Source organism: Garra rufa, chromosome 20 (genome assembly GCF_049309525.1).
Source record: "Garra rufa chromosome 20, GarRuf1.0, whole genome shotgun sequence".
NCBI lineage: Eukaryota > Metazoa > Chordata > Actinopteri > Cypriniformes > Cyprinidae > Garra > Garra rufa.
In genome coordinates, this window is record NC_133380.1 from 25,489,070 (window position 1) to 25,508,663 (window position 19,594).

Here is a 19,594-nt window from a genome sequence, read left to right on the forward strand (position 1 = left end):
GTCAATGCAAATGAGAAACTGTCTTAAATTAAAACTTAAAAGGATTGAGAGAAGAAAACCTTCTATTAGAAATCATCTGTACCATCTCAAGACTTTGAAGATCTGTGAGCAAACTCGTCTTAAAATCAGCAACGTCTGTGCTACTGTGAAGAAAAAAACTGATATGACCAACTTTCCTTAGTCCTTAAATTTAAAATTCTAGAGGAGCAAATCCTAACCAATTTCACACAAATTAGTCTATCTAACTGTGTGTTGTCACAGAATTTGCCACGATACACTACCATTAAAAAATTTGAGGTCAGTGAGAATTTTTTTAAAGAAATTAATACTTTTATTTGGAAAGGACACATTAAATCTGATCACAATTTACAGCAAATGCTTTTACTGTTACAGAAAATGTATAATTCACACAAGTGTTATGGTTTACACACACAAAAAATTTTGTTTCCCTTTTTATTTTGCAAACCATGGAAGCCCATTTCTGCCAATGAATAAAAAATTTAATTGCAACTTTTTATAGCACAATTCTGACTTTTTTCTCTGAATTGTAATAATAAACTCGCAATTGTGAGTTATAGTCAGAATTGTGAGATATAAACTCGCAAACTTTCCTCTGAATTGCGTGATATAAATTTGCAATTCTGACTTTTTTTTCTGAATTGTAAGATATAAACTCGCAAGTCTGAGTTATAGTCAGAATTGCAAGTTTATATCTTACAATTATAAATATAAACTCGCAAATCCAACTTTTTTCTCTAAATTGCGTGATATAAACTTGCAATTTTGAGTTACAGTCAGAATTGTGAGATATAAACTCGCAAATCTGATTTTTTTTCTCTGAATTTAGTGATATAAACTCACAATTGCAAGTTCTAAAGTCAGAATTGTGATATAAACTCACAAATCCAACTTTTTTTCCTTTTGAATTGCATGATATAAATTAGCAATTCTACCTTTTTTCTCTGAATTGTAAGATACAAACTCGCAATTCTGAGAAATGAAGTCAAATTGCAAGATATCGCTTCCTGTCATATCTGATCTGTCCTATCACAATAAATTGCCAAAAAAAAAAATCGTAAAAAAAAAAAAATCTGAGAAATGAAGTCAAAATCATGTGATATAAAGTTATAAAATCAGAATTATGATTATAAACTCACAAATCTGACTTATGTTCTCTGAGTTTATATCTTAATTCTGATTTCTGAGTACAAAAGTCCGAATAGTGACAAAAAATTGTGACAGAAAAAAGTCAGAATTGTTTTTCTCGCAATTGTGAGTTTATATCATGCAATTATGGAAAACAAGTCTTTATAACTCGCAGTTGTGAGTTTATATGTCACAATTCTGACGTTATAACTCACAATTGCGAGTTTATATCTCACAAGTCAGAATTGTGTGATAAAAAGTCACAATAACCTTTTTATTAAGTGGCAAAAGCGAGGTTCCATAACTTTTATTCATTTATTTATTTTTGCCATTAAAGGAATAAACTGAATTTTTAAATACATTACAGTAAAAATATTTTAAATTATAATAATATTTCACATGACCACTGGTTTTACTGTATGTATAATAAAAAAATATTGCCGCCTTCAAACTTTTGAACAGTAATGCATATTTATATAAACCATATATATATATATATATATATATATATATATATATATATATATAAATTATAATAATTATAATAAAAAATCACTTTTAGATTTTATTTTAGTAATTCTAGCATATTATAATTATTTAATTAATGCATGTGTTCTATTATATATAGTGAGTAACTTCACATTAAAAAAAAAAGAAATCTAAGTGGTGATAAGTGGTCTGTTATTCAACAACAACAAAAAAATTGTTTTCCATATCACGTATCATATTTTCTCCTTATTCTGTCCAACTGATATAGTGAAGTCAAATAGAAGCAGGACCAAAATCCAACTCTAGCAAGGTGGAAGTGGTCAAAGGGTTGACCTCACTGTGATCACTGCAAATGACGATCAGTTTGGACTGAATGTGTGTTTCAAGTGCAGCCTCTGAGCTGTATTCAGCACACCTGCAAAGAAGCCATTTAAAGGGACATGATGGGAAATCAAAGCGCAACTTCTCACTTGTCTGATTAGAAGGAGTGAGGTGGCAGCAGCTCAGCTGGTGTGTTTACTTGCTTTTGCTGTGTCTGACTGTTTGTTTTGGAGCTGCTGGGGTTGTAAAGCTCTGCCGCTGTCACACGTTGGCATGTGTAATGCCACAAATCTTCACTTTTCTATTCAGCAAAAAGAAATGTATAAATAATCAGCCTCTCTCGCTATCACTGCATTAATCTGCCTTGATCCAATCACACACAAAAAAACAAGTCTGCTAATGATGATCGCTTTATTCACACAATCCAACTGGGATTGCTATTTTTCGCCCTTCTCTAGATCACTCTTTCTTTTTTTAAAGAAACGGATCATCTAAAAAATAAAATTCTGTTTTTGACGCATTTATTTACACTCGTTCCAAAACTGAATGCTGTTACTTATTTTGTTGTGGAATATAAAAGCATCATTTTAAAGAACACTTTAGCTTTTTTCACATGCTTATTATAAAATAGTGGATGAAGACATTTGAGACATTATTCTATGATTAACTTTTCCTCCAGTGAGCTGATAACTTGAGAACCACTGCAACCAAATCATTGAGCCAAATAGTTGAACTTAAAAAAAAAAAAAAGAATTGCATTCCAAAATAAAAAATACTTAATTTAAAAAAATATATTATTTATTTTTATTTATCTCATTTTTAAATTTTGAAGTTGTTGGTTAAAGATGGGTTAAAGATAAAAAGGTTTTTTGAACTCGAAAAGCAGATCTGTCCAATGTGTGCCTTGGATAAAATGGTTATTTAAAAAAAAGCTGCATTGAAAAAAAAATAAATAAATAAATAAATAAATAAATAAATAAATAAAATAAAATAAAATAAAATAAAATAAAATAAAATAATTTATTATTATTTCATTGTTTATTTTTATGAAGTTGCAAATAGGTCAAAGATGAAAAGGGTTTTTGAACTCTAAAGAGATCTGTCCCGATCTGTCCAATGTGTGCCTTGGATAAACTGCATTGCAAAAATAAAATAATAAATAAATAAATAAATAAATAAATAGTTTTTTATTATATTTATTATTTATTTTTATTTATTATTACTGTATTTGTTTATTATTAAGTTGTAAATGGGTCAAAGATTACAAGGTTTTTTTAAAACTTGAAAACCAGATCTGTCCAATGTGTCACTTGAATAAACTGGTTATTTAAAAAGACCGTCTCGGTTACGTATGTAACCCTCGTTTCCTGAAGGAGGGAACGGAGACGTCACATCGGAGACCGACGAATTGGGATATCGCCTAGAGAGACCAATCCTTTTCGTGTGTCGCTGATCACAGAGTGAGCATAAATAAGCAGCAGGTGCAATGCATAGACAGGTTTTCGCTGAGGAGCCGAGCTGGGCCCGACCGCACAGCGGTGGTACAGCAGCTGAGGCGACGGGACGTGACGTCTCCGTTCCCTCCTTCAGGGAACGAGGGTTACATATGTAACCGAGACGTACCCTCTCAGTCGGTCTCTTCGACGTCACATCGGAGACCGACGAATTGGGATCCCTAGCAAAGCACCACAGCTGCTGCCCCCCTCCAGTGTCCTGAGCAAGCCTCCTGGCCTCCAGTTTTTCTGCTTAGGCCAAGGGCGGGTCAGGAAAGACCAGTCACTGTACAACATAGCACTACCCACTACAGTGAGGCTGGAGCACTGTGAACGTGCGGAGCCCCCACCCATCCTGCAGGAGGTTCGGAGCAGTATGCATATGGCTCAAACTAGGACATATGGAAGATTGGAGGTGATTGAACCCTCATGATGATGGTAGATCGTCTACCGGGGAAACACGGCCTCTACGGGTTACCGTGGAAGATAAATGGGATTCACTTAAGTCTCTCATGTTATCCTGAGCCTTCTATCGGTTCTGAAGGATTCATCGAGAGAGGCCTGGCGTCTAGACGAGCCACGTCAGGAGCCGGGGAAGGAGGAACTCGACAGGGTCAACTATGTGGACACTCTGGAGAAGATAGCAAGCTGACCCGAGCCAGTGCCACTCTGTGTTTCTACCCATTTGAGGTGAGAACACAGGAGGAGACTGGCTCTACACGAAGGCTATAAAACCTAGCGAACGTGTTGGGGGTCGCCCAGCCCGCAACTCTACAAATGTCAGATAGCGAGGCACCAAGAACCAGCACCCAGGAGGATGCAACACTTCTAGTTGAGTGAGCTCACAACCTGAGCGGGCAGGGGATGCCCTGAGCTTGATAAGCCAGGGCGATGGCATCCACTATCCAGTGAGCCATTCTCTGCTTGGAGACGGCATTCCCCTTCTGCCGTCCTCCGTGACAAATAAAGAGCTGGTCTGAGGTCCTGAAGCTTTGCGTCCGGTCAATGTAGCATCTTAATGCTCGGACGGGACAATGCAAAGCTAGGGCTGGGTCTGCCTTCTCCGGGGGCAGCGCTTGCAGGCTCACCACCTGATCCCTGAAGGGAGTAGCGGGAACCTTGGGCACGTAGCCAGGCCGGGGCCTCAGGGTTACCCTGCTGCTAATCTGCTGGCCCGAACTGAAGGCATGAATCGTCGACCGAAAAAGCCTGCAGGTCCCCTACCCTCTTGATGGAGGCCAGTGCAAGTAGGAGCAGAGTCTTCATGGAGAGATATTTCAGCTCGACTGACTGCAAAGGCTCAAAGGGGACCTGCTGTAGTGCTGTGAGCACCAGAGACAGGTCCCAAGAGGGTACGGAGGGGGGCCTAGGAGGATTTAACCTCCTCGCTCCCCTAAGAAACCTGATGACCAAGTCGTGCTTACCCACCGACCTCCCTTCCTAGGGTCATGGTTCGCAGAGATAGCGGCCACATAGACCTTAAGGGTGGAGGGAGACAGCCTACGCTCCACCCTTGCTGCACAAAGGTAAGCACGACTCTGATCGGGCATCTTCGGGGGTCCTCATTTCGAGAGAAAGCCCATTCGACGAACAGGTTTCACTTCAAAGCGTAAGCATGTCTCGTGGATACAGCTCTCGCCGAAGTGATGGTGTCTACCACTCCTTGGGGTAGATCACTTAGAACCTCCGCATCCTGTCCAGGGACCAGACATGTAGTTTCCAGAGGTCTGGACACGGATGCCACAGAGTGCCCCGTCTCTGAGTCAGTAGATCCTTCCTCAGAGGAATCTGCCAGTGTCTGTGCGAGAAGGCTCACTGGGGGAAACGCATATTTGCGCAGACCCCGTGGCCAGCTGCATGCCAGGGCATCCGTGCCGAGAGTACCCCAGGTCAGGGAGTAAAACAACTGGCAGTGGGACGTCTCCGGAGAAGCAAACAGGTCTACCTGAGCTTCCCCGAAACGTCTCTAAATCAGCTGGACCGTCTGGGGGTGGAGTCTCCACTCTCCGGGAAGCGCAGCTCGTGAGAGCTCGTCGGCTGCACGGTTGAGCAAGCCCGGAATATGAATGGCACGAAGCGAACTCAGATGCTTCTGACTCCAAAGGAGGAGGAGACGGGCGAGCTGCGACATGCGACGGGAGCGTAGACCACCTTGTCGGTTGATGTACGCAACGGTCGCAGGGTTGTCCATACGGACCAGCACGTGCTTGCCTCGTAGGCGTCCTCTGAGACGGTTCAAGGCAAGACGTACTGCTAGCAGCTCTAGGCAGTTGATCTGCCAGTGTAGCTGAGGACCCGTCCAAAACCCCGCTGCGACACAGAAGGCGGGTAGTGCAGTCCTTAACTGTGCGCTTTTTCCACCCACAGATGATGACCACCACCACTGACGCGCCGTGCCACCAACACCAGCAGAAGAGTAAGTTGTATTTCTTTTTTGTTTGCTCGTACGTCTCTGTCAGAGGATCGGCTCCGAAGTGAAAAGCTGTCTATGCATTGCACCTGCTGCTTATTTATGCTCATGCTGTGATCAGCGACAGCTAGATGCAATCATGCAGGCCAATGTGCATTGGCTCGTTTAGTTTACACATGAAGAGGATTGGTCCCTCTAGGCGATATTCCAATTCGTCGGTCTCCGACGTGGCGTCGAAGAGACCGACTGAGAGGGAACTGCATTACAAAAATAAAATAAAATAAAATAAAATAATTAATTTTTATATTTATTTATTATTATTTCTTTTTTATATACAGGTACGTGCATACAAGTTAATTTTTTTCTTACATTAGAAAAAAACATTTATTTTTTTCCTGAGCAGAAAATAATGACTATCACATATTTATTTTTTTTTACCAGGATTTACCAATCTTTGTTACAAACCATCAGATTTTAGCCACTTGTCAAGTTCCCTTCCGGGAACTCGGCTGCGTCATCAACGCTTTGGGGAACGCCATTGGCGAGCCGCACTCTGAACATAGGCTGTAAACCAATCAGAAGACGGGAGTGACGTCACAGGCGTGGTGACGTAAGCGACCGGGAAGTATAAAGCACGTGCGTTTGAAGCCGCGTCAGCTTTTGTCATTCAGCGAGAGCGCTCTGTGTATGTGTCTGTCTTGCATAGTTAGCTGTTTTTCTGTGCCAGTTTGCACAACTTTTATTTGAGCAACTATGCCTAATCCTTACAAAGGGGGAAAGAAAGCTAGAGCGGTTGAGCAGCCACACAGAAGATGTGTCCCTCCCTGCCAACGTTTTATTGTTGGTGGGGATACACATAGTCTGTGTGTCGTCTGCTTGGGTTCAGAGCATGCACAGTCAGCCCTCAAGGGGGCTGGCTGCCCACAGTGCGATTGCCTTCCACTGCGGGTGCTCCGTTCCCGGAAGGCTCTCTTCGAGGAGGGAGCCTTCACCAGCGTTCCTCACGGATGGGTCCACTCGTGGGGTTCGAAGCTTGATTTACAAGATGGAATGGAGACGGGTGATCCCCTATCTCCTTCCTCACCTAGTGAATCATTTGACCTCCTACTGGATGAGGAAGCCCGCACTGCGGTTCCTTTCCTCCAGGAAGAGGAGCCCACGCTTCTCCTGTCTTCCTCCGAGGAGGTTGATGTGGAGGGCATGGACGGAAGTTTTCAACCGCCCCCCCGATCGCCTCAAAAATATGAGGAGCTTTGGGAAATGCTGTCAAATGCGGTAGCCAGACTTAACATTAGTTGGCCTGCAGAACAAGATTATGAGCCGCAGAAAAGCAAACTCGATGAGCGCTTTCTGCGGACAAAGACAGCATTTCCAAAACGGAGCCTTCCCTTTTTCCCCGATCTGCATGCTGAGATCGCTAGATCGTGGGAAAAACCCTTTTCAGCCCGCTTGTTCACCCAGTCCACTGATTACTACGGTAGAGGCAGCTCCTCATACAGAGAGGTTCACCACAGTTCATGGTGGCCGCCCCTCCTCGGGACCCTCAGGAGATCTGTCAGCTAACCCTGCCAGTGTTACAAGGCACGGCAATCTCCCGCGGACATTTCACAAAGTGTGTGGATGCTGCGCTGGCTCCTCTGCGACTCCAGGGTATCCGCATACTCAACTACATAGATGATTTTAGCCAGTTCAGAGCAGTTAGTGGTTCAGCATCGAGGTGCTGTTCTCGCTCACATGAAAGAATTGGGGTTGAGACTCAACGCCAAGAAAAGTGTGCTGTCTCCACTACAGAGAACCACTTATGAACCACTTATCCGCAAGATCAATGTCATGCGGCGATGCCTACGTGCCTTGGACATGTGGAAGAAACCTTGGCTTCTGTCTCAGGGCCCGGTGTTGGGAACTCCTTGTCGCCGCATTATGCTAGCGACAGATGCATCCCTCACCGGTTGGGGAGCGGTCATGAGTGGCCGCTCGGCCCGCGGTCTGTGGAACAACCACCATCTCTCCTGGCACATAAACTGCCTAGAGATGCTTGCTGTGTTTCAGGCCCTGAAGCACTTCCTCCCAGACCTGAGACACCGTCATGTGCTGGTCCGCACCGACAGCACTGCGGTAGTTTATTATATCGATCACCAGGGGGGTCTGCGTTCATGCCCCTTGTACAAGCTGGCGTACCAGATCCTCCTGTGGTCACAGGGAAAACTCCTCTCGCTGAGAGCAGTTCACAAGCCTGGACATCTCAATGTGGGAGCAGACATCCTGTCGAGGCAGGGGCCGAGGCCCGGGGAATGGATGCTTCACCCAGAAGTAGTGAAGCAGATTTGGAGAGTGTTTGGCCAGGCCCAGGTGGACCTCTTTACATCACAATGTCCCCTCTGGTACTCTCTAATGCCTCCAGCTCCTCTCGGACTGGACGCTATGGTACAGATGTGGCCGAGGCTTCGTCTGTACGTTTTTCCCCCGATCGCTCTGCTCCCGGGAGTTCTGGAAGGAGTACGCCGGTATGGAGTATGGCTGCTACTAGTAGCCCCGTGCTGGCCGGCCCGAGTATGGTTCTCCGACATAATTGCCCTCCTAGATGGCTCTCCGTGGGAGATTCCCGTCAGGAGGGACCTCCTCTCCCAGGCTGGGGGCTCAATTCTTTACCCCCGCCCGGAGATGTGGAAACTATGGGTGTGGCCCCTGAGGGGGCACATCTCATAGAGGCTGGTCTCTCAACCGAGGTTGCTGAGACCATCCTTCATTCCAGAGCTCCCTCTACGAGGAAACTCTATGGCCTTAAGTGGAAGCAGTTTACTGCATGGTGTAACCAGCACCAATTAGACCCAGTTCACTGCCCAATAGGTACAGTACTGGAGTTTCTGCAGTCTCACTTTTCCACAGGGCTAACCCACTCCACCCTGAAGGTGTACGTGGCGGCGTTATCGGCCTACCACGCCCCTCTCGGTGGCCTGTCAGTGGGTAGAAACCCCTTGGTCATACGTTTCCTCCGCGGTGCACTCAGGTTGAGGCCTCGAGTGAGACCGAAGGTCCCCACGTGGGATCTCGCTGTGGTGCTCGAAGCTCTCTGTAGGCCTCCATTCGAGCCTAAAGAGGAGATTTCGGACCGCAATCTTTCCACTAAGACTGCGTTGCTGCTCGCACTTACTTCTCTGAGGAGAGTAGGTGACCTTCAGGCCCTTTCAGTGGCCCCCTCTTATATTGACTGTGCGCCCGGTCTGGCCAAAGCCTTTCTCTACCCTAGAGCTGGGTATGTCCCGAAGGTCCCGACAGCAGTACCACAGCCGGTCACACTCCAGGCCTTTTACCCTCCTCAATCGGAAGTATAACTGTATGTGTCCAGTGCAAGCACTAGACACATATGTCCACAGAGCTGCCCTGTGGCGTAAGTCAGAGCAACTGTTGGTTTGTCACGGTCCCCCTAAGAGGGGGCAACCTGCATCAAAACCTACTATTAGTAGATGGATCGTGGATGCCATTTCTACTGCTTATGAGTCCTCTGGCCTGCCATCACCCATGGGGGTCAAGGCTCACTCTACTCGAGGCGTTACTGCCTCTAAAGCTCTGGCAGCAGGTGTCCCCATACAGGACATCTGCAGTGTGGCGGGTTGGTCCTCACCCTTAACATTCATCAGGTTCTATGAGCTAGACCTGAGAGCCACTCCAGGCTCCTCTGTCCTTGGGTGACAGACATTTCCCTCGTGTCCTGGCGGTTCTCCAGGCAGAGGTGTATTCTTCCCTCTTGTTCTGGCGGTTCCCCAGAGAGAGGTGTATTACCCCCCTCCGGGTGCTGGCAGTTTCCCGGGCGGAGGTGTATTATCTCCCTCGTCTGTCCTGGCGGTTCCCCAGGCCGAGGTGTATTCTTCCCTCTACTTTCTGGCGGTTCTCCAGACAGAGGTGTATTATCATTCGTGTCCTGGCAATTTCCCCAGGCCAAGACTTCCTGTGTTCTGGCATGATTCACCAGACACAACGCTTTCCACCTTTGTCCTAGCACATACACTAGGCAGGGACTTGGAATTCTGGGGGCGTTGACATCTCGTTCCCCAAAGCGTTGATGACGCAGCCGAGTTCCTGGAAGGGAAAGTCTCGGGTTACATATGTAACCCTGGTTACCTGAGGGATCAAGACGCTGCGTCTCGGACCATAATTCCCGCATCCCTGCCGCACATCGCTTCATTCCTGGAAGCTGACGCCGGCTTCAAACGCACGTGCTTTATACTTCCCGGTCACTTACGTCACCACGCCTGTGACGTCACTCCCGTCTTCTGATTGGTTTACAGACTATGTTCAGAGTGCGGCTCACCAATGGTGCTCCCCAAAGCGTTGATGATGCAGCGTCTCGTTCCCTCAGGGAACCAGGGTTACATACGTAACCTGAGACATTTTAATAATTTAAAATACAATATAATTTAGTATGATCACTTTTTGTTTTATATTAATAAGTACATATATTAATAGTTACAGGTCAGAATAAGTATGTTGTTGCATTTGCACATAAATATATGTGTTACACTGAATGACAATGGAACATTTTTTCACCCATATTTCGACATTTTAATTTCACAAAAATTATTTGAGACATTAAAGTAGACATCTTGCTTGCATTTAATGTTTTATGTATATAAAATAACTTTAAACTTAATTTGATGAGGACACCAAAACAGAACATCTTGTCTTTGACCAAAATAAAAATAAGATTACTAGAGTATATTTTACAATAAGTATTTCTACATTTAAATCAACATTTTACTTGCAGATTCCATGTAATCAATCTTTATTATTTTTTTTTAATAATAATTATCTATTCATGAATCAGACTGATTCAGTTCACAGATTAAAGTTCGATGATTTAAACATTAAAATTATCAGCAAATAACAACTTGTTTCTTAGACAAAACTTTTGTATATTTATATATTGAGTAATTTGGACCACAAGTTTATAGTGCTTTTTGTCCTCTTTTGAGCTTTACAGACACTATCAACTCTCATCATATAGAAAAAATAAGCATTTTTTTGTGTTTGGCTGAAAAAATAGCATCACATAGGTTTTGTAACAACATTAAGTTTAGTAAATAATTTCCATTTTCATTTTTGGACTGTTTATTTAATAACTTTAATCTCTGTTCCTCTCTCTCCTTCCATCTCTCTGTCCCTTAAGTGTTAAGAAAGGCTGCTTAAATCTGACAACCCAATGACCGACAAATGCAATCCTGGTAATTTAGCTCAGAACTGCTCAGAACCCTTTGGTGCAAATCACTTAACAAAATTTCCCCCAATTTCCTTCCCGCACATGCATCTGCTTGGACTAACCTGCCAAGAGTTGTGCTCAAAAATGCAAATCCTTTACCACTATCATTTGCTTGCACACACGTGTAAAAAAAACAAAACAAGCTAAACCGTACAAAGAGCCTGAACTCTGAGTGATTTCACAAGCGCAAACAGCAGAAAATAATCGTGTTATTGACTGAGCACTCCTCTAACTATCAACCAGCCTACCTGTAATCTGACACGCTGATGAAGAAAGGAAAAAATAAATAAACAAGTGCTCCCATGTGCTTAGACCTCTGCGTATGCTTCAAAAATATCAAGGTTGAAAGTCAACAACACAAAGAACGCCGGGCTGTCTGAATGTAATTTATTTGCTGGCTTAATGAGATTATATTTTGGTGTGAAACCAATTTTGCGCAAATTAAATCTTAATATTGTGCAGTGGCAAGGGTGTTGACACGAGGTTATTTTATTCGATATTAAGCATGACAGCCATTAAATTCTCGGTGGTGTTGACTGTCCCTCATGTTTAGCAGGACATCTTTCTGAGACCTTCAACACAACCTTAAACACCCAAACTAGCTGCTGAAATGGCATTGTCCTGTTAGCCAATAAAAGAAATGCATTGAATTAATGAGGACAGCCGTGTACTAGTGTACGTAATTTATAACTCATTATATTATATTATATTATAAATCTGTGATATAATATAATATAATACAACAAAATATAATATAATAACTGCAGAACATTGGCTAAATATGAGAACAATGCCAAAATACACTTGTTAAATCCAAATAATAAGTGTAATGTAATAAAATGTAATTAAATTACATGAAATTAAATTAAAATAACTGCATGGCATTGACCAATTTTGAGAACAATGGCTAAATACCCTTCCAGGTCAAATAATAGGTCAAATAAATAAATAAGTAATAAAATAACTGTACACCACTGGCCAAATGTGAGAAAAATGGCTGAGTACAGATAATAAGTGTAATATAATATAATATAATAACAAAATAAATTAAATAAAATTATTTAAAATAAAACAAATTAAATAATAACAAAAAAATTAAATAACTGCACAGTATTGGCCAAATGTGAAAACAATGGCTAAATACCATCATCAAGTCCAGATAATAAGTGTAATAAAGTCAAATAAAATAATTAAATAATTAAATACAATATATATATATAGGCATTGGCAAAATGGGAACAATGGCTAAATACCTTAGCTGAGTCCAGATAATTAGTGTAATAAATAAAATAAAATAAAATAAAATAATATAAAATAAAATAAAATTACTGTCCAAATGTAAAAATAATGGTTAAATACCCTCATTGAGTCCAGATAGTAATAAAATAAAATAAAATAAAATAAAATAAAATAATATTAACATATATTTATTTATATATTTATTTATTTATTTATTTATTTATTTATTTATTTATTCACATATACTTATCTTCTAAAGCCATGTTATAATCTGATTCGCATTCTTGTTTATTCACATTTTTGATGTTGCATATTTATTTTTTCATCCCTCAAACTATTTTTTTATAAAGCTAAACAACTAAAATAATGTTCATTATAACAACAACAACAACATTCATTTATTGCAGCAAATTAATGCAGCAGCAATGATGCACCATACAATTATTTAAAAACGACAATTAATGCCCATCCATGTGCACCCAAGACATAATGCACATAAATCCCATAACCCTAAAAATGTAAGTGTGCTATTCATTATTATGAGTGTGCCGTATGTGGTGAGAGTAGCAACTATTCCCTGCTTTATAGTTCAGTGTTCGGCAAGCAGTGGATATTAGTATTCATCTGGCCCCAGACCTGTGCCTCAGAAGTCTGGACACAGCAGAAAGCTGGGAGTGAATCATTGCTTGCCCTCAGGGTGCTGGCAGCACCCACGATCCCTCTCGCTGGAAAGCCGCCACATACGCGCATCCCCCCTGACGAGACGAGAGCAAACAAACATCAGCGCCCCTGAAGAGCTCAGTCAGAAGCAATGAAGAGTTCACTCCTCAGCCACCATGCAGACATGAAAGGCGCCATGTCTGCCGAGACAGAAAGACCGGGAGAGCCGAACAAAAGTCCTGTACTTTCCCCAGCCATCTCTCTTCAAAACACAAACTTCCTGAGAGACGTTTAGGCAGATTCGCTTGACGTCTCATGCATATATTCTATTGATTAGGTTCGTCTGCCGGTGACCAATCTGGCCCACGAGGCGATGATGTTTTAATGTGCTTTATTTTTAGAGAGAACCTCACAAGGTGCTCTTGACTCACGCAGCCTCTAGAACATATCGCGGCTTTGCTCAGCCGCACGCGGGGAGGGCCGCGCTCCGCAGGACGCTCTGTTTACATTCAGGTCATAAATCAATAGACCAGACGTTTCACACGGTGAGCGGACCTGCCAAATACAACATCAAAGTAGTTTATCGTAGGTAGCGTTGCACAGTCAAGGAATAAACAATTGTGCAGCTGGGGAGCACAGCAGCTCTCAGTCTGCCATGTGTGTATGCAAATATATCGTAAGTGAATACGCACACATAGATAAAGGCATCAGCCAGTCAGTGGCGCTTCAGGTGCTCATTTACACAGGAAGAGACCGCCTGATTGACATCCATCCAGTCGGCGAGCCATTTAAGGAAGATTTATCAGAAATACACACCATAATAATAGAGTGTTTTTATGACACGTCATCGATCGTCCATATTGGTGGCACTGAACGTAAACTATGTCACTGAACTGAACAAAAGTCATATTTTGCTAATTATTGCTGCTGAAAATGGTCAATTATTGTCATGTTTTGGGCTGTACTAATCAGTCAGACCAGGACAAACAGCTGGAGTACTATAGACTGCCAAAAGTTATAACAAATCAAGGAGAAGTGGTTGGTCAAACTGAACCAGGATTTCCAGGGCAAAAATTTTGACAACATTTGTGCTTGTTCTTTTTTACGGTCAGGTAGGTGAAATATTAGGCTAATGTCTTAACTAATACTGCTTGTATGTATCTTTACCACCTATTAACTTTAGTTTGTCAAAAAAGTGTGCCCTTTCCTGCTTACTAAGTCTTTCTCTATATGATTTAGCAGCGTCCACACTTTTTGTCTGTGGTTTAGACAGCATAAATTAGCAGAATAACGTATTCTGTAGTACATTAACTGTAAAATCAATGCTGTTGGTTACATCCGAGTATCACCGTTAATTATGGCCACGTATTCGGGAACCAAATCGTGACGTAAGTGCAAACCCTATATAGATGGAGAAGTAACATGAACATAAATACTAGTGGTACAGGAACAACAGAAGCACAAAAATTGTGAAAAAGTTCATAAAAGGTCAAAATTCATACCGATCCCACAGTATTAAGTACAGATCTTTATACATACATGACTCCAATTATCTCAAAAAGTAATTGTTAGGGCTGGGTAAAAACATAATATTCGATTCTTATTTTTACAAAACGATATCCGTTCTGAAATCCCAAGAATCGATTAGTCTATAGCTTGTTTTTAGTTAATGAAGGAATATTTTAGCACACATTGCATCAATAAATCGCAATAAGCTTTATGTTTTGTTACTTTTGATATTAAACAGTCTCCGATATCAAATTCTGTCCATTTACAATCTTCAAACAATAAATGCCGTTTTGGCACTGTTTAATGTGGAGTGACAGATCGCTATAGCACCTCACTGCGTTCATGAGAAGCAGTAACTTAGCTAATAAATAAAGTGAACTGAGGCTGTGTTTACACTGGCAGAAAAAAACAGATTTTTTGCTCACATCTGACACAGATCAGAATTTGATGCACGCGTGTAAACACAAAAATCTGCACGAGATCCAATTTTTCTGTATCCGATCTGAGCTGTTTACAAACGTGGTTTTAAATCAGATACATATCCGATATCTGGACATCCGACCTATGTCTAAACACGCATATCCGATTTTATTTTACATCAAGGTGTATTTTCAAGCTTTTTTATTCGTTTTCCTAATAAACATACTACGTTTCTTATTTGGTGCCACAGTGTTTACTTAGTTTTGTATACCTATTTACACTTTGTGAAATAAATGTATTATTTTATATTATGCATAGCCTATAGGAATCGTTTTTGTTAAGAAAAGTTATATGATTTATTAGGGGTGTGCAAAGCAGCCGGTATTTGTAGTTGTATTTGTATTCGAGTAAAATTCAAAATAGGCATAAAAATTATGAGTGACGGGAAGCGATGCTAAGGTTAACTAGCATATAGCCTACATCTTGCTGTCTGCAAAAGACAGAGTAACTTAAACGTACCATATAAGGGGCCGTTCACATCTCCTTCTTTCCAAAGCGCTCTGTAGCTTGCGCTCCCGTGGCGTCTGCCGTTGCTAAGCAACCATGACCTGCGCTCTCCATGAAGACGCGAAAGTTTCAGCAAAGGATAAATGGATTTCTAAAACTAAAAATCGCTTGCAGTAGCTCTGCTACTAAAAACTGTTATCCCTGTAACAGCTATGACCGGCTGTTCCTCCATCTTGGCTAAGCTTTTAATGTTTTTCGTGAAAGGAAGAAGCTGATTCGTTGGTTCTTGTCACATGACCCGCGGTGCGCTCGCGGCATTCTGAAAAGTTGAGATGTTTTTATCTCGATGCGGCACGGACACGCCTGGAAAAAACGAGCGCATCGCGACCGTGTCGCTTCCATTATGAGCGCGCATACCTCGCGACTACATTTGAAATAACGAACTTGAGCTCGCAAAAGACGCTACATGTGAACGGCCCCTAATGGAATAATCTCCCGATCAAACTCTGCTTCCCAAAAGTTATAAACTGCCTCTGGAACCCAGTTAAGGATCAAAAATCTATTCAACAAAAATAGTGATGCAGTGAAGTCTTTTTTCGCTCAGCCGAGCCTTCTCTGTTGCTGTGTGGAGCAGCCTGTGTCAGTCACCTCTTTTACCCCCCACCCCCCCGATTCCCGAATGTCACTCACTCACTCATGCGGGCATGCACTATGGTCTCCTGAGGAAATGCAGCTTTTTGATAAAAAGTTTTTCTTGTTCCCGAATACAAATATTTTTTAAGTATTTGTTCGAAATAAGTATTGTAAAAAAACACGCTATTTGTGCCTTTCCGAATACCGTATTCGGGTTTGGCTCCACCCCTATGATTTATATATAGGCTAAGTGATTTTGCCGTTATATTTTGTTGTTTCTTGAATTGCATTAAAAGTAGGGGTGGGCATAGATTAATTTTTTTAATCTAGATTAATCTAGATTAAATTTTGGAATTAATCTAGATTAATCTAGATTAAAATGGCTAATTTGAATTCTGCTGAAGGCATTCAGAATATGTGTGCTACCCAAATAATGACTAAAAGTAAATCTTCGAGAACGGGCCAGGTGGCGCATTAGATCAGGCACTCATCTCCTGTTTCCAAAATGCATCACAAACTGCTTGACAATTGCATTTACAACATAATTACCTATACAAACTTGTGTAACCAAGTACTTCTGCGCAAAAGGCTGCACGACGTGCACGTTGCTGTTAAATACACAGACGCGCACGGGCATGGATTTCTGCGTGCATAGTCTTCCATTAAACTGCGTTGCTTTTAGAAGCGTCAATTCAGTTGTTGCATATAGTTTAATGTCTTTATTTCGGGATTATCAAAGTAAATTATAACTCAAACTTGAGATTTTACTGGGGCACAGCAGATTTTCACTGGGGCACGTCTCATTTGATGTGGTAATTTCACAGAAGTTGAAGACTCGTTCTCGCCCCCTACAGTGCAATTCGACTAGGTATACGTCATCCGTGCTAAAATATCAAGGTGAAAGTCATCATATCTTGCGTAGTTTAGACCTAGTCCATAGAAACTCGAAGCTTGTCTTGTTTACGCAAAAATTGTGCACCCATCCCTTTTTGTCAAAGGAGTCGACTTGATTCCACCACTTCTGTCTCATTGGTCTTTCTCATGGTAGCCGTGACAATGATGTAGAAAAAGCATTAACGCCGTCCTCATGATAGCAGCATTAACAGCCGCTTTCGCTTTTTTTGTTTAATTATTTTCTGTCGGGTATACTTTTGCAGACTTTGGAAAAGATGAATAAGCAAAAGTCCATCCAGAGTTCGAGGGTCAGTCGTTGCGCTCATTGTTGTGAAAGTCAGTGGAATGATTTTAGTTTGGAGATTAGTGTAAACACGAATATCAGATAATAGGCATGTCTAAAGTTAAATGTAAACAGGCAGGCCAAAAAATCCAACACGGTCTCACTCCCAAGTCGTCACATATTGACGTTTGGTCAGGACCCCTTGGCGTCGCATTTTGACGCTTAAGGTACTCCTTTAGCGTAGTTTTTTGAAGTGAAGGGTCCTCCACTGTTTTCAGTTGTTTGTCTTACTGGTTTGCATGCATTTGTAAAAATGTAAACAATTTTATATAAATTTATACTTGACTGGAGCACCTAAACCCACCCCTACCCTAAACCTACCCACTTCTGAACAATAAAGCACAGGCAAATATAAGTACAGTCACATGTATTTATTGCAAAAACTGACCATAAACAAGCAGTAATAAAGCATTACAAACAAGTCGTGTTGCATTCCAAGTTTTCTGAAGCCATACGATATCTTTATGCGAAAAAGAAAGTAAAACATAAGGTTTTAATTGCTAAAAATTATCCCACTTCGTTAACGTGCTCACATTCCAGTGTTGCCAGATTGTAAATGTCCAAGTATCGTACCAGAAGCTCAAAATTATCGTATTTGGGAGAAAATTATCGTATTTTAGTCAAACGTTCAAAATAAAGATATTTATCTAGATGTTACAGCTATTTCTCCTTTTTAGCACTCATTTTCTATACCTTATTGCAATGCTAAACTAATTATCTTACCCGAGTCAAACGTTCAAAATACAGCTATTAATCTAGATGTTACAGCTATTTATCCTTTTCAGCACTCATTTTCTATACTTTATTGTTAAACTAACAACCTCAGTTTTGAAACAACTGTCCTAAGTACGACAGGAATGTTAACTTGTGCTCGTGAGAGAGAGCCATTCTCCACGATGATTGGTTGAGAAGACGTAAGATTGGATGAAAGGCATGCGTAACGCACGTTCACCTCTCCTCACAATCATGAAGGTAGACGTAGTATCCACACAGCTAGATCTTTGAGAATAGAAGCTCTTATAATTACAACGACCATAGTGTCACAAAATTCTGAAATTATCGTACATTGTGGTATTATTGATCGTACATCGTACAGAGGTCAAAATTATGGTACAAATACGATAATTATCGTACGTCTGGCAACACTGTCACATTCTTATTCAAAAAGATACGCCCGAGCATTAGCATGACGTAATCGGTCATGAGACACACAAGAGCCAATAGAATTTCACAACCAAGGCTGACGTAATGCTTCTGCTGTCTGGCGGCATTTTTGAATTTGCGCACGGACTGCGGCAAAAAATATGGACGTAGTATCCGTGACGTCACCCGTAGGATTCTGAAGCGCTATTTTGAAGCCTGTTGTGGGCGGGATTCGGCCGTCGCCATCTTGGAATCGCGTCACCGCGCGTCACTCCCGGATAATCAAAAATGGGCAAAAAGGCGGGACGTGGGTGGAGCTGGTTGCTGAAACCACGCCCGCCTAGCACGACAGTGGCGACAGCAGCGGCAATCCCCCTGTCACTCAAGTGGCCACGCCCTTAATTATGCTGAACTTTAAGGCTTAATATAACTTAAACGGATGAGTTATAAAAAAATTCACCCCCCTCACAGTTGACATGAAGGGCAAAACTAGCTATATAGACCAAAACCATTTTTTGAACCAGGCTGTAAACATACTTTTTTCTGCTGTAAACTTGGGCATTTTAACATGGGGAGTCAATGGGACTGACTCTCTTTTGCAGCCAGCCTCAAGCGGCCAGTCGATGTATTGCATTTTAAGACACTTCCGTGTTGGTTTCAATAGAGAGAGCGGGAGGTTGCCCCTTGGGCAAAACAGGATGAGCTTTACAGCGGACGGAGACGGCGATCGCGTCTGTTCCTCTCACAAATCAATCATTTTGCCTCGGAAGACTTGGAATATTCATATTTTTTAAATAAACTGTGACTGTAGTTGTATCTGCCTGTTATATCTGTGTTTTATTGACAAATGGTTAGGTTTAGGGGCAGGGGTTGGGTTACGTGCTAGTAAATGTGTAAATTGAGTAATATAAATAAAACTGTTGTGACTGTTTGCATTGAAAAATCACACCCCAATACATATGCAATAATGGCAATATTATTACCCAATATATCATTTAATCATGACGATAAAATTCACAGTGCTTTTCGCATCAGCTTATTGACGCCAAGGGTTTCTCATTTAAAGCAGTGGAGGACCCTGCCAGTCCAAAAATGACGCTGAAGGAGTACCCTGTGCATCAAAATGTGACGCC